Below are 15490 nucleotides of genomic sequence, written 5' to 3' on the forward strand. Positions count from 1 at the left end.
CTATGGCCTTAAATCCTTTTTGCTCATCACATTATTCTTTAGTGTTCTTCTCCACGCAGTTAATTTTTTCCCTTTACAAATTCCTCTTTCAAATACTTCCCACAAGTGCTTTTCATTCAGGTAGGGACAAACCACTGAATTTAATTTCCTGCCTCTTACTATTCAAACAGAATGAAAAATGTCACCATGTGAGAAGTCAGTCTTCACACATAGGCTTCCTGTCTCCAATTGTTTAAATTTTAAACCAACATTTTTCTATGCTATCCTTCAAAGTCTTGACAAACGTTTCCGCTAACCCACTGGTTTGCGAAGGTACAATAATGCCATCATGTCTTCAATGCCTTTCCACATTGGACCTTCCTCCAAATTGCAGAAGGTCAGTTGTATATTTTTACTTGTTCTTAAACTATCCAGATAAAGCAAAATAATCAGAATACAGTACTCTCCTCCATTAAATGTATCACTTTTTCTGCATCACCTTAGATGTCATCAAAATGTCTGGACTCTCAAACAGTCTAGCAATACTACAAAGAAAGACTCCTTCAGGTGCTACTGGAACCTGAAAAGGGCAGCCACAACATCCCTTAACCTTGAAACATAATACACACTAAATATATATTCTTAGAGCATCATCAATCAGAGCAACATTAAAGACTTGCTAATATGGGAAGTTTGCATTTCTAAGCCAATTGCCAGTAAAATCTTTCTCACAAGAAATTTTCCACACCACACACCCACCCACCAATGTTTCTTTTTTGATTAATAAATATATTGATTCTGCTCGTCAACAGATGCACAACTAATGGTGACGTCAAATACTTTTCTACTCCACCAACCTGAAACAAGGATAGGAGACAGGGCATAATGCAATACAACATACATTATCACATAGGCATTTCTAGTAATTCAACTAGTGCAAAAGTAAACCCCGTTACTACAATGATCCAAAAATAACTATTTTGAGGATTATTTTCCCAGGCTCTCTGCCACACTACAAAAAAAACACAAGCAAACTAGTAAACAACAGAAAAAAAGAAGATGAACAAACACATAGGAGGTCAAATCCAGGTTACTGACAGAAGTGCTCCCGGACACCTCAATCCTGAAGTTCAAACTGACAGTGCCACTGGCAACAGCATTTACTCGCAACTTTGGTCTAGTAATGAGGATAAATGACTAGATGGATCAATTATTTACTAAAAAATTTGAATAGATAAGTAAATATTTCATCACTGATTTTGCACAGTTACTGATACCACATTTCCTCTATAACCTCAACTATCGGTTTCTAGCTCTGAGTCTTGTTTCTCCACCTGCAATACCATCGAAATGTAGTATGTTTTCAGACACTTTTTCTCTCAAGCTCCAATATTCTAAGAACTCTTCTCACTGTGTATGCTCCTGTCTCTATTTCCTATGTTATGAACCTGCCATTTTATCTGTTTTTTTTAAAAAGATGCATTGAATCGTACTGCATAGGCTAACTCCATTATGCTTTAATAGACACCCCCCCCACTTATCAAGGCCATGTTACTCCCTTACCTTGTATATACAGTTAACTATTGCTTATGATCTACAACCTTATCCCAAGACATTTAAATTTGTAGAGCTCCCATTACTTTAAATTGAAGTTTCCTGATCCCGCACATCTATCTAATTACTATCACATTTCCCTACTTCTAAATTTTTCAAAGGGATTATTCATTCTCAATTAGCTACTTCACAACTCCTAAATAATCTAATGCCCCCTACACAAGGGAGGTTTTTGTCCAGATCCTGCTAGTGAAACGGTTTTCTTGCTATCTTTTACCACTTACATTAAGTTAAACCTACTAAACAGCTATCAATTTCTAAATCATAGTGGATTGTCAACCACAGCTCTAAGTTACCACATCCTGTCAAAACTCCTATTACAGATTTAAGTTCCAAGTGTGAACTGTTTCATGTTGTGGTTCCTGTATGTGCTCTTTTTCCCCACTTCCATCTACCCTACACTACACAAATTCTATTCTCTATGACTGGTCTAAACACATTGCACAGACATGCTGGTTCTCAATATACTTTACATATTCCAATTTCCTTTTCTGGGCACAGGGTTTACTCCTTTTGGCGATCGCCTGTCCTCCCCTATTTATCCTCTATGATCATGCTGTTGGTCTCCTAACAACCTAAGCCGTTCTCCAGAAATGAATACCTCACAACCTGTTTAAAACTCCATTAGTGGAATGATCTGTATCACTGAATTACCATACTCTATTCGCGGAGTGAAGATAAAGACAGAAACAATGGAAGGGAAGAAAGAGAAGCAGTATAGGACTAGATTGTCGCAGAAATTGTTTGTTAGTTCTCTGGCAGAAAAGAGCAGAGCATATCTAAAACTTTTTAAACTGTGTATGAGCATACTGTTTAAGGAACTCCCATGAATACAAATTCTTCTATATTAAACAAAACATGCAGCCATCAAAATTAAAATAATTCTGTGTTAATCTCATCATGTATCCTCCTTCAGCTGTGATTTTCTTGTAAGACTTCTCTTAGTAGCTTGTGAACTACTAGTAGCTCTGCAGCTACTTATAAGAAGATCTCCTGTATGCAGCTCAACATACTAAATTAAAAGCTATTGACTGGTTGATATCATATATGTATGCCAAAACCGAAAAGTATGCATTCTAGACAAAAATTTGTAATTTCAGAACACATAAACTGTTGTTTTGAGTTAATGGTTGAATTTCCAATATGTATTTAAAGCTGATATAGGAGTCATTGCAGCTATGATTGTAATGCATTATAGGTGTCCGTATTACCCTTATAAAGACAACCTGAATTGTCAAACATTTTCTGCATTACTGATGGCAATCCTTTCTGATGCACTGATGGTTTTCATTGCTGGCAATTGTGCATGGGGTGGCCACTACTGTCATCTTGTCTGATGTGGTCACTGTAACAACACTAATATTGATAGCCTGGGGTGATTTTCCTTGCACATGAGTAGCTCTTATCACAGTAAAGCTTGGAGACTGCAAACAAATGCATAAATAATAACATTGTTTAGAATATAGATGTTCATGTATCACATTGAACATGAGGGTGGACTCCGCATTGGGGAGAATGCCAAATATGCATCAGACTATCATCCTCGCAGCAGTTCCTAGAACAAGAAAACATGGTCAAGAGACCAGAGCTGTGATTTTGTTTTGTTAAGTCCAGAGATACGTTAGCTTTTATCGAAGATTAATCAGAGGAGTCTTAGAAAGGGGAATTTTCAAATATTTTCTTAAGTGAATCTACTGTAGTGAGATAGTGTTTTTGATCCTGAAGACAAAGCTTGAAAAGGTGAATTGTCCTTTTTCTGTTCTTAGCATATTAGACCCAGGAAATGTACCAGCATCTTATATGGAAGCAGCCTGTGAACTTTTTTTATGTCATATTAAGATTGGATTAAAGCCAATTTCTTTTTGGGAGGTGAAGATCATTAACTCACAATAAATGAACTGAAACTGGATAAGGTATGGTTACTGATGCACTGCAATTTCGTACTTGTTGAAAGAGATTCCAAAGGGTCCAACAAAAAGGGTAAATTCCACTGTGCATAAAAGTAATGGTTGAACCACATTCAAAGTAATTTGTAGTCTGTCAGGTCATAGATATAACTGTGACAATCTAATACATTTTGAGTACTGCGGTTTTGGATATCCTACATTGTCCTAATTGGACTAACAAATTATAGCAATGATTTGCAGCTGAAATTGAGAAAAAAAAAAAAAGAGAGAGAGAGAAAAGCAACCAGAATATCGGGCTGAAGTCTGCGACAACACCTTGCCCGTTGAGAAGGATGCCAGATACATTCAAAGCTGCAAAGTCAACAGAAAAGAAGGAACATTTGTCAAAACTCTCTTGTGGGCGAAGACATCCGACTTGGAATCACATAGCCTCCCACTGTCAATTAGTTAGATAACACAATAGTTCGGTACAAAAAAATCAAATGCTACATTTATCAGGTGTTTTTTTCCCTTGATACTATACTACAAATATGTTCTTGGACATTAAGTATAAAACTTTTCTCAATGATAACTCTCACGTGGACAACCTAAGCCGTTCTCCAAAAATGAATACCTCACAAACTGTTTAAAACTCCATTAGTGGAATGATCTGTATGACTAAATTACCCTACTCTATTCGCGGAGTGAACTACAATAGTGTCAGGAAGCTGATGCAGATGTGAGTTCCGCTATTATCTTTGTTAATTTGAGAACGGGAAAACTATGCCAGAGATGCATGCACGTATTTCACTTCCTACATGACAACGCTGCCAAATCACCAGGACTTTCCCCGCACACGGGTCTTACCTCCCACCGCCCGACAGCGATCTTAAGCATCTACTATTTCTTTCCACTCAAACCAACTAAAAATGTGCAAAGTGGAGGTGTGTGACTAGAAAGTTGGTTTTCAAATTGATTGACAGGGTAAGAGGCGGTACCAAGAGGGTCTGTATTGTTTTTTTCCTTTGCAGGTAGTTCTGAGATTGGTTACAACGATACCCGCCACTCGCTGCTGACCCGGAAGAGACATCCCAGCTGTTCAGAAAAGCGTGGCCCAGCCACGCGCGAGCCGGTATTCTGGTTTGAGATCTTGCACGTGAGCCATGTGTGGCGCAGATTGAATGATTCTGCCAAGAGATGCATACTCTGGCCTGTGAGGGAGCTCCGCCTGCTGGAGGGTGACGAAAGGAAAAACGGATGGACATAGTAGCACCACGTGAACGGGAAGGACACATGCACACAATCAAAAAACCCGACAGCTGAAGTACATAGGTTTGTAATTAGGCAGCATTTCACAGGTGGCTGAGCCATTAATTCTATTGGGCGAGAGCAGCCTTGGTTTTGATATATTTGTCTTGTAAATCGTGCGATAAGCATACCGTTTACTTATGATAAAGACTACAAAAATATTTTAAAATATATTTTTCTGTAATGGTGTCGTTTTTCACGTTAGTAATACGAAATTTCCTAGCTATCGTGAAGGAAAGTTTCAATTCTATTAAGGACACGGAGGCGAGGATTATGCAGATCTTTCTTCACTTTTTATTAAACAGCAAGTTCAAAGTCAAACAAAACATGAACAAAAAACTACAAGTTCCATGAGCCCGCCGCCATGGTAACGAGTATCCAATGAGGTGCACTCCTTCATGTTGGTATAAATATCCCGAAATGCGTCACACTTCCTCGACTTCACTGCGGAAGGAATCCTGGTAGAGTCAATTGGTTGTAGTTTCGAAACCTACAAAAGAGGTATAATTAGATGCTAATCCAATAGAACACAGAAACATACCGAAGGCAATAAAGTCATGAACCTTAACATACATTTAAATATAAAATGTAAATACATCTGAATCAAGTGCTGCCTAATGTAAATTAGAATATGAGCAGAATAACAATAAATAAAGGTATAAACGCAAGTATACTACCTTGCTACGCAGATAGATGTAATCGGGAGGGAACATACCAGCGTAATGTATGTGGGTGGGATAATCCTCGCCTCCGTGTCCTTAATAGAATTGAAACTTTCCTTCACGATAGCTAGGAAATTTCGTATTCTATCACAGGACCGGAGGCGAGGATTATGCAAGTTCAAAGCTTACTCACCACTAGTGCGGCTGCTTCATGAATTGGTTTAAAGTAAAACTTCTTAAAAGTAGAATCTGAAGACCAATCAGCAGCATGCATGATGTCCTCTAATCCGCCCCCCACTTGTATGGCTTTGGAAGCCATAGCTCCCCGAGTAGAATGGGCGCCAAAAACTTGAATATCTATTCCTGCCTCAGAGAGAATCCATCGAATCCATCTGGCAATGGAAGGAGAAGAAACCGCCTTGAACGGTCTCTTTATAGAAATCAACAATTGATTCTCACCTGGAGGTCTACAAGAACTGGTCACTTCCTCATAGACTTTGAGACATCTAAACACAGATAGTTTCGGGGAATCAGGAAAAGCGGGATAGGATACCGACCTGGTATTAGTCTTTGTCCTCCTTGCAATAGTAAACGTGACTCCTTCTGGAGTAAAGACTCGAGCAGAAACATCCAGTGCTCTGATATCTGACACTCGCTTACAGGAAATGAGGCAGAGAAGCATGGCTAATGTGTCCGACAATTCTTTCGTCGACAAATACTGGTTGTCCTGCCAAGAGGATAAAAGATTAAGAACTAAGTCCACATCCCAGAGCTCCGAATATCTGGGTTGTGGAGGTCTGGAGAGTCTAATACCCTTAAGAAGTTTACATATCCAGGGATGCTCCCCGATCGGGAGATTGTTCAGGGGAGGGTGGCCCGCGGAGATGGCCGAACGAAAAGAATTGACCGTGCGATACGCCTAGCCGGATTTTGCTAATTCTGCAAGGAAATTGATGATGTCGGTAATACTGGCCCCCATGGGATCGCAGTGTTTGCCCACACACCAACGAGACCATCTATTCCATGCTGATCTATATCGTTTGCATGTACCAGGGGCCCAGGCCTGTGCGATGAAGTTATTAGCTTCCTGCGAAAGTCGGTTGTCTTGCCAACGATGCCGGAATCTTCCAAGCTATGAGGGAAAGATGACCTAGAAGGACTAGAGGGTGACAGAAACCCGACGGATCCAGGAGTATTGAGGGAAAATCCGGGAGGCGAAGAGGACATTCGCACGAGAGTTCCAGCAGAGTCGGGAACCACGCCTGTGACCTCCACCAGGGGGTTATTAGAATCACCGTCGCCTCTTGGCGGCGAACTTGAGCAGCAACCCACGGGATAAGAAGAAACGGGGGAAAAGCATAACCCTGAAGGGTCCCCCAATGTTGGAGAAACGCATCTACTGCCGCCGCCGCCGCCGCCCCCGGATCCGGACGCCAGCTGAAGTATAGGGGAAGCTGAGCATTCCAACGAGACGCAAAGAGATCCACTGAGCAGGGACCCCAACGATCCATGATCGCCTGAAAAACCGAGTGATGTAGTCGCCAATCGCTGGGATCCTGGAGAAACCGAGAATTCCAGTCTGCCCAGATATTCTGGGATCCCGGAAGATACTCTGCTGTGACTGAGATTTGGTGTTGAAGGCAAAAATGCCAAAAATCTTTCGCTAGTTCCGCTAGGGCTCTTGATCTTGTCCCCCCTAGACGATTTATGTATTGTACTGCCGATACATTGTCCATCCGTAGAACTACACATGAGACTTTGTCTCTCGTGAGAGATTTGATCGCAAATGATCCCGCCAGGAGCTCCAGGCAGTTGATATGCATGGTTAGTTCCTGCGGGGTACAGCGACCCCCGAACGAGATGTCCCCGCAACGAGCCCCCCCATCCCTGGCGACTGGCGTCTGACTCGATCACCAGATCCGGGGCTGCTTCAAAAATGGCCCTGCCATTCCATGCCTCCATGTGGTCCAGCCACCAAAACAACTCCGTCCTTGCCTCCTGAGACAGGGAGATCAGCTCGGAGTACGTCACCCCTCGGCGAAGGTGAAACGCTTTCAAGCGTTGCAGGGCTTTGTAGTGTAGGGGACCAGGAAAAAATGGCCTGAATCGAAGAGGAAAGCAGACCGACCACTCTGGCTAACTGACGTAGTGAAATCTGGTCTCGTCGAAGGACTTTTCTCAGTTCCTTCTTTATCTTGGAAATCTTCGTCGTCGGGAGACTGAGAGACGCCGATCGGGAATCCACTAGAAACCCTAGGAAGATTAAAGATTGTGCTTTTATCCAAAGCTGAAAAAGTAGCCACAAATTTTCCTAACTCTTTCACAAAAGGGACGCCAAATAAATTGCCTTGGGCAACAGCCCCTGCCTCTGAGTTAGACAGTTCCCCTAACTTGGGGTCGATTTTGATCAATAAAGACCTGCGTCTTTCTGCAGAGATGGCACAGTTCGCGTTGCCCCGGAGACAAACAGCTCTCTGAGCCCATCCTGCTATGATGTCTGTCTGAAGGAGAGTGTTTGCTTGCTTGGCACGCTCCGCTAATTGAATAATCTGTGTGAGGGGACCTAACACATCAAGAAGTTTATCTTGGCATGCCTTCCAGGAGCGATCAATCCCTTTTTTTGGGATCCTTGGTATACTTGGCAAAAAACGTACACATTTTAGGGTCAATGTCAGGCGTAAAAGCGACCTTATCCGATAAAGACGGGCGTGGGCCCTCCGCCCGTAGACGAGCTCGCACCTCTTTGTCCAGAGGTTGCCTAATTTTGCTGGTGACATATTCAGCTACCTTGTGGTCTGGACGTCACTCCGAGGAACGCGGATGGTAGATACCCTCCGGTTCAAACATATCGGAGTCAGAATCGCCGTGATCCGAAGGATCTGGTAGGGTAGCACCAGGACGCCAAGGGCGACCTGAGTCGTCATCCAAAGATGATGAGTCCTCATCTGAACCTCCCATGAAGCCTTTAGGGGATCCCAAATCAGGGTTCCATAGGTGGTGAAGCATGTCACCCATTACCCCGGGCAAACGGCCCTCCCGGGAGGGTAAGCGCTTATGCGCGCGCGCACTCTTGGGGTTGGATAAAAACTCACCATTCTCCAGGTGCCCCGCGTCGCGCTTGCGCATTTTCCTGGGAGCCGAAAGGGTAGAGGAATCACCCTCCGCTCCCGTCACACCAAACATGCCCGTACCCCTGGACACCTGTTCAGTAAGTTTAGCTACAGTATCCCTAAGAGGGGCTAAAGCGTGAGAAATAGCCTGTGAAAATAAAGCGTCCACCCCAGGGGGAAGGGTACGGTGAGAGGGACCCTCACCTGGGGACATGTTGGTAAAAGGTTCATTCACTTGAGAGGATTGCATAAAGAGGACTGGACAGAGTATACACCCAACAAAAATATATATAATATATAGGGTAAATCCCTACCCTCTCTGTCACTCAAGTAAAGTCAAGAAATAATGCCTTCCCAATGGGGTAATCCTTACCCAAACGGGTGTCACAGGTAGGGAAAAAACTGCACCAGAGGCACGAAAACGTGCTACTGAGGTAAAAACCCTCAATTCTTAAAGAAAATAACAAACGCGAGGTGCGAGCGCCGAGAGCTGAGAGTAACACGCTCTCTGACGCTGAAAAACGCAGCGCGCGCGCCCTCTGGTGGGTCCGACGCGTATTTAAACACGCCGAGGGCGAAACAGAAAAATGAAACGCTCGAGCGGAAACGTCTGTTCCGGACCGCTCGTAGCAACGAACGTTGCTATAACAATTAAATACACGGAAAACACAATTGAAGCAGTAACGCGAGCCAACAAACAAACTTCTAACCGGAGGCAGAAAAAGGCACTTATCTGACTCGCAGCAGTGAAGAAAGAGGAAGTGTGACGCATTTCGGGATATTTATACCAACATGAAGGAGTGCACCTCATTGGATACTCGTTACCATGGCGGCGGGCTCATGGAACTTGTAGTTTTTTGTTCATGTTTTGTTTGACTTTGAACTTGCTGTTTAATAAAAAGTGAAGAAAGATCTGCATAATCCTCGCCTCCGGTCCTGTGATAGAATTTAGATTATACCACTGCCCTTTACTAGAAGTGATAGGTCCTAAATACGAACCTAAAAACATCCATGAACTGCCCCTTGATGATGTTATTAGGGAACCAAGTAGTAGGGTCAGCCTTTGATTGGATAGTGTAGGGTGACCACCTGGCATTGAGGCACATTCTGGACAGGACTCTAATAAAAAAAGGACAAAGGGTCAAAATTCAGGACAAGAATTCAAGGGCGTCACCAAGAGAGGCCATAACCCATTACATTATCAGTGCATTTATTTACTCTTTCTTTTAACATGGCACAATTTATTCATTGTGGTCTTTATGTGATTGCCTCCTGGTATGCTACATTCAGGTGTCACATTAGGTCCTTGTTCAGTAGTAAATTAATGCTCTTCAGCACTGTCAAGGCCATCACCCCTACCCAAATCTACCCAAACTTTCTTAAAGAGAAAGTAACAACAACATTTTAATTATATTTCTGAACATTTTAAAACCTCTGGCAAATAGTTTGGGAAACATAAAGGTAATTAACCGTATGCTAGTTTAAACAAATTGAACAAAAACATATGGCTAACCCCAACTGTCCATAGACTTTCAACCTAAAAAAAATGTAATGAGGTAGGGCAGATGGTGTGGGCGACAGTCTCACACCTAATGTTAGGATGTGAGGTACTCACAACTTGTCTGTAGTGTTGTTAGCAGGTCACGAATAAAGAAAGATAGGATTCAGTTTGGCAAGTAATATGAGCATTTATGAATAACGGCCGGGAGGACAGCACAGCTCTAAGTCTGAAACTGCCCTCAAAATCATCAACTCAAGCAGCCCTTTTTATATACTTTTGCTACCTTGAATGCATCTTATCACTTGTCATGCATTTTGATTTAAGCGCTCACGTGGTACATTGTGTCACTGCTTTCGTCAGCATAAAGCAGCATTTCTCATGAGAAAGCGTCTAATTACACATTTGCAGAAAAGCGAAGGTTACATATCTATCACGTGCACATTTAGTGAAAAACAGCAATACCTTTTATCTCACGTTCTAAGGCTGTCTGTAGCTCCACCTTTCCTAACTCCAGGCTTGGAGCCCTCCCCGACTGTCTGGCCTCCCTCACACAGCTGCGGACCTTCTAGCATCAAAGCTTTTACATTCCTGTCCAGAAACTCCCTTTCCTCATTAACGTGGATTTGAAATGCGTGCCTTTCCTGTAACTATATTATTGCAAGCTTCTAGGCCTTTCTACGTGTAGCTGCTTTGTGGATAACTATGCCTTTGTCTCTCTTCTCTGTCTCCTGCACTGGCCTTTTACTTGGATGCCATGAGCACTCAGGGCCTGTATTTCTCTCTGAGCACATATGATTCTGCACGTTTTCCTCCCAACTCTTGCTTTGGCAAAAATGGGCCTTCTCTTTCCAAGTTTTCAGTAACATTCCCCCCTTTAGTTGAACTTTCAACTACTATTCCACCCTCTCTACTACATTCATTCATTTGGATATATATGTGATCCTCGTCCTCCTTTACTTCCCTGGCTACCCTACTAGTGAACATCCCACCTAACTTCTGGCTAACCTTCTTGCAGCATCCTACCACTAACTGAAAGGTACAGAACATTAATAACATCACCACAAGTATCGGGAATAACCCCTTAATCAGTCCTGATAACCAGGATGGTATCCATGCAAACTACCCTGAAAACCATCCATCGGGGCCCCCCCTCGTCTGCCATCTTCTTCCGCAAGTTATGTAGAGTCTGTATGGCCTCTGTGATTGTTCCATTGTCTGCATCGTTGGCATGTAAAACAGGCAGTTCCGATCTTGGCACAGACCCCACCCTCCATGGCCGTCATCAAGTCTAGCACATACCTATGTTGCATAAGCATCACTCTCACAGCCCGCATCTCTTCCTTGACTGCATTGAATCCATCTTCAGTTGCATTGATTGTCTTCATCAGTTCCCATCGTGTTATCTGCAGCCAGCGGGCCGTGGCCTTTGTTTGAACAAAGGGAAAGATGCTCCCAAAGAACAATTGGGCATCATTAAACAACCTGTGCTCTTGTGGAACATCTTCCCAGGTTGCAGTACCCATGTATTCTGCATATCTCTTTTTTTTCGATGACGCAATAAAGTTGTTGGACGGCTCATGGGGTGATCATATAACTTTGAGATGTCCACCCCTGGAATCACCAGGGAGGGGGTGTGCACAGTTACTAAGGACCAGAGACCTTTCCATCCGGAAGGAAGTCGCGAATGCAGCCATTCTCCGCATTGCCAATAATAGTCCATCAGACTGGAGGTGCCCCATTGCATATCAGCATTGTACTCAGTGGTGATGCAATTGATGTTCCTTCCCACAGGGACTGTTCCATTCCCTCTGAAACATAAAAAGAAAACAATTGGTGTTCTGCCTGCTCAGAGAGTTGTTGGTGTTTCCACCCAAGTTAATCTAGATATATTTTCATCCCATATAGCCTGACACTTCTTCTGGGTGCTATTATCAGTCTGATTTCCCTTCCAGAGAGAGAGAGAGCTCTACATCCAAATGTTGCACTGTGGTACCACTGACCATGAACATACACTGATCCATTTACTCGAAAATATGGTCTTTCCTGACAATCTTGGGACATGGGTGAAGCTGAATAATTCTTACAGAAAAGTGTAGATCTTGATATTCCCAGGAATCCCTGTTCTATTATTTTATTCTTCCAATTCCTACTTTTATATTTCAGTATTCCCGTCTCAGCCATCCTCCCTAATTTCACCACTAATTCCTTGCGATCTGTCAAGACATCTGTTATATTGGCTAATTCCTCTTCATATTGTGTGGTGTTTACTAGAAATGCTCCCTGTCTTATCTGTAAGGGCTGCATTCGTGCTCTCATCCTACAAAGGTACAAGTGCAATAAACATCGAGTAATATTTGGAAATACTTCTTTTGATGAATGTAGCCTATCTGTGTCACTAGCATGTGGAATCAAAGAACAAACGAAACATGATTCATTAGTAGTCTGCATGCCTATCTCTGTCACGTGCTGATACCATACATTGTCTAATAAGCTAGTATGAATATTGTGAGATATATTTTCATATTTATATTCTTCTCTCTGTAAGCGCTTAGTATACTGACACATTGCCATGCGTGGACTAAGATACCATTGAAAGGTAATTGCTAACATAACAAAGCATGAACAGTAAAACAAAATCAAAATACATAACTGTCCACTAGTAGTGTCGAGTAGAAGTTCTACTGGCCTCTTTAGGAAGGACGCTGTCCTTCGTCTTTGTCTTGCTGTAAATGTTCCTGTGAAGATGGTGATGTATGACATGAAGCCGGGGACAATCGAATGTCTGATAGGTGTATCCATGGCTTCCTGCCCTCCACCTTCACCGCTGTGGGGGTGCTCTGGGTCACTAAGTAAGGGCCCTCGAACTTGCTGTCTTTCCATCGTCACACAAAATTGCGGATGTACACTTGCTGGCCCACGGATATTGGACTGGTCTGCTGGGCTGCGTTCGTGCACTTCTCTTGTCGTGCCACCTGTTTAGAGAAGAACTTGACAGACTTCAATAACTGGGATAGATAGCTACTCATTTCCTATCCTAGGACCTCAGCTGTCTTTTGAGCATCTGTTCGGTGTCAAGCTATTGTTAAGGGAGTTGGCATAGGCCGTCCTGTTCGTAATCATTTCAGATAACTGCGGAATGAACCACTCTGTCTGTAAAGTGGCAAGAAGGTATTCTTTGGCAGTGTGTGCAGGGAGGTGTAGTTGTTCAAGGGCAATATACAGCAGGGCTTGAGGCATCACTGGCTTGCCTGTCATTTCTTTCCTATAGATAAAATCTGTTGGTGACTGTATACACCCTCGCTGCTCCCACAGCTCCCTTTCATAAGGTAGTGCTTGTTCTTGCAATTCGCGTAAATGCAATCGTGCCCCATAGATGTCTTTTGAGTCAGTACTGCTGTCATTGTTATTCCATTACAATGACAAAAGAGGTAGAAAGTTTTTTTGTAATCAGGTGTGGCTAACACTGGAGCATTTGTAATTGCTTCTTTTAGCTCCAGGAAGGCTGTTTCCCTGTCATCGGTTCAGTCTACTTTATTTGCGTTTGCGTGGGACTCTTTTAAGGCAGTGAGAAGTGGTGCAATTAGGGTGGCATAATCAAATATCCACTGTCTCACATAATTGCAGAGTCCTAAAAACTTCTGCATCTGTTTAGTGGTTGTGGGCTTAGGCATATTCCTAATACTCTGTACTCTGTCTGGTGTCATCCTCCTCCCTGTCTTTTCTTTGTCACTTACTGGTTCTCCCCCTGGTGTCTGCACCTGTACTGGCATAGTGACGGACATTGGTGGTACAGTCACGAGTGCCCCTTCTGTGCTTGGTTTCTTAAGCTTCTGTTGCACCAACTTTGCTGCGGCCCTTTCTGCTTGCTCTGTCCTCTCCTTGTCTTTTTCTTGTTTTCGCTTAAAATAATGTATTATGTGGGCCTGTATTTCAGGCCACGGCTTAGCTTCTATTCCCACCACTCCATCTAAATTTGCTCGAATGTCAGTGGGAAGGCCTCGCTTTAATACATTATAAAACAAAATTGCATTTCCTCCCGTATTTTCCCAGTTACATCCTACTTCCTGAATCCATTGCTCTTTTTTCCCTGTCTGTTATCTTGTGAGTATTTTAACTATGCCACTAACTTATAACAGTACTGTGTAAGGTCAGTCCTACTCAGTATTACCAGACTTCACATATATTGTTGTAAGACCGTATCTATGGACATCAGCCATGCTTATCGCTAGTCTGTGTAACACTTCTTCTATGGTGATGTCTGGGGCAGGTGAATTTATGGGTGGTCTTAGTGGATTAGTAGCTGAAGCAATGCGTGTTATAACATTGTCATGTATGTAGATGAGTATTTGTGGTGCTCGGGGGTGCGTTGAGCCATTCATTATTTAAAGTAGTGAAGGCACGAATATCTGTGAGGAATGCATCAAGAAGAGCCTCTAAAACAAGGGGTGATTGAGTTATTATTTCAAACCTCGGGGTGTTACATGGGCATGGGGGTTGACCGTGAGCCCACTTAAATACTAATTTTAGCTCAAGTGTATCTGTTTCTTGCCACAGAGAATTATTAGCCTCACTCATAGGGATTTATTATCAAGTTTTACTTGCTTTGGTGTTATTTATTCGGGCCTCCTGCGTTTTTATTTTCACTAATTACTGGCCCTTCACAGAACTCTTTAAGGGTGTCTATTGGGATATCAAAAATATGGCAGAGATCTCGCACCCTCTCCTCTTCACTTATATCTGACTGCGTGACAACTGGAGGGGACACCTGCCACTTCGCTATAACCTGACCTTTATGATTGTATAACACAGTATTATTTTTATTCTCTTTTTTACTCATTACTCATAAAACGCATTCACTAGTCCCTATTGCGCTTTGCAGGTCTGCAACCAGGGGTCTGACTGTACTCAGACTCTCACTAATATTTCAGCCCTGGTCGCTTCCCCTCAAAGACGCCTTCCAGAGGTTAGTAAATCTGGGAATCTGGTGAACCGGGCGTGTGACTCAATCAGAGCAAAATGTGCACACTTGTTACTCGGTCCACTTCACTATTTCCTACTCTAACCCCTCTGTTCTAACCGGAATATCTGTTAGGCATTCCCAAATGAATGTCTCTTCCAGGGGCTGTCCCCTAGGTAATGCACTACTTTCGTCCAGGGCTGCCCCCTGGGTAATACACTGTTGTCATCCAGGGGCTACCCCCCTAGGTAATACACTACTGTCTTCCAGGGGCTACCCCCCTAGGTAATACTCTAATGTCTTCCAGGGGCTACCCCCCTGGGTAATACTCTAATGTCTTCCAGGGGCTACCCCCCTTGGTAATACTCTGTCTTCCAGGGGCTACCCCCCTGGGTAATACTCTAAATGTCTTCCAGGGGCTACCCCCCTGGGTAATACTCTAAAATCTTCCAGGGGCTACTCCCCTGGGTAAT

General features: G+C 43.2%; 1 protein-coding gene across 1 annotated transcript in view; it reads right to left on the reverse strand.

The window, feature by feature from the left end:
* Nucleotides 1-4614, reverse strand: part of ATM (ATM serine/threonine kinase) — a 1319133-nt gene extending 1314519 nt beyond the window's left edge. The window contains exon 1 of the mRNA XM_069202321.1: nt 4347-4614. The gene's annotated coding sequence lies outside the window, so the exon portion shown is untranslated. The remainder of the gene's footprint in view (nt 1-4346) is intronic.
* Between the last annotated feature and the right edge of the window lie 10876 nt (nt 4615-15490).

Source organism: Pleurodeles waltl, chromosome 8, assembly GCF_031143425.1.
Source record: "Pleurodeles waltl isolate 20211129_DDA chromosome 8, aPleWal1.hap1.20221129, whole genome shotgun sequence".
NCBI lineage: Eukaryota > Metazoa > Chordata > Amphibia > Caudata > Salamandridae > Pleurodeles > Pleurodeles waltl.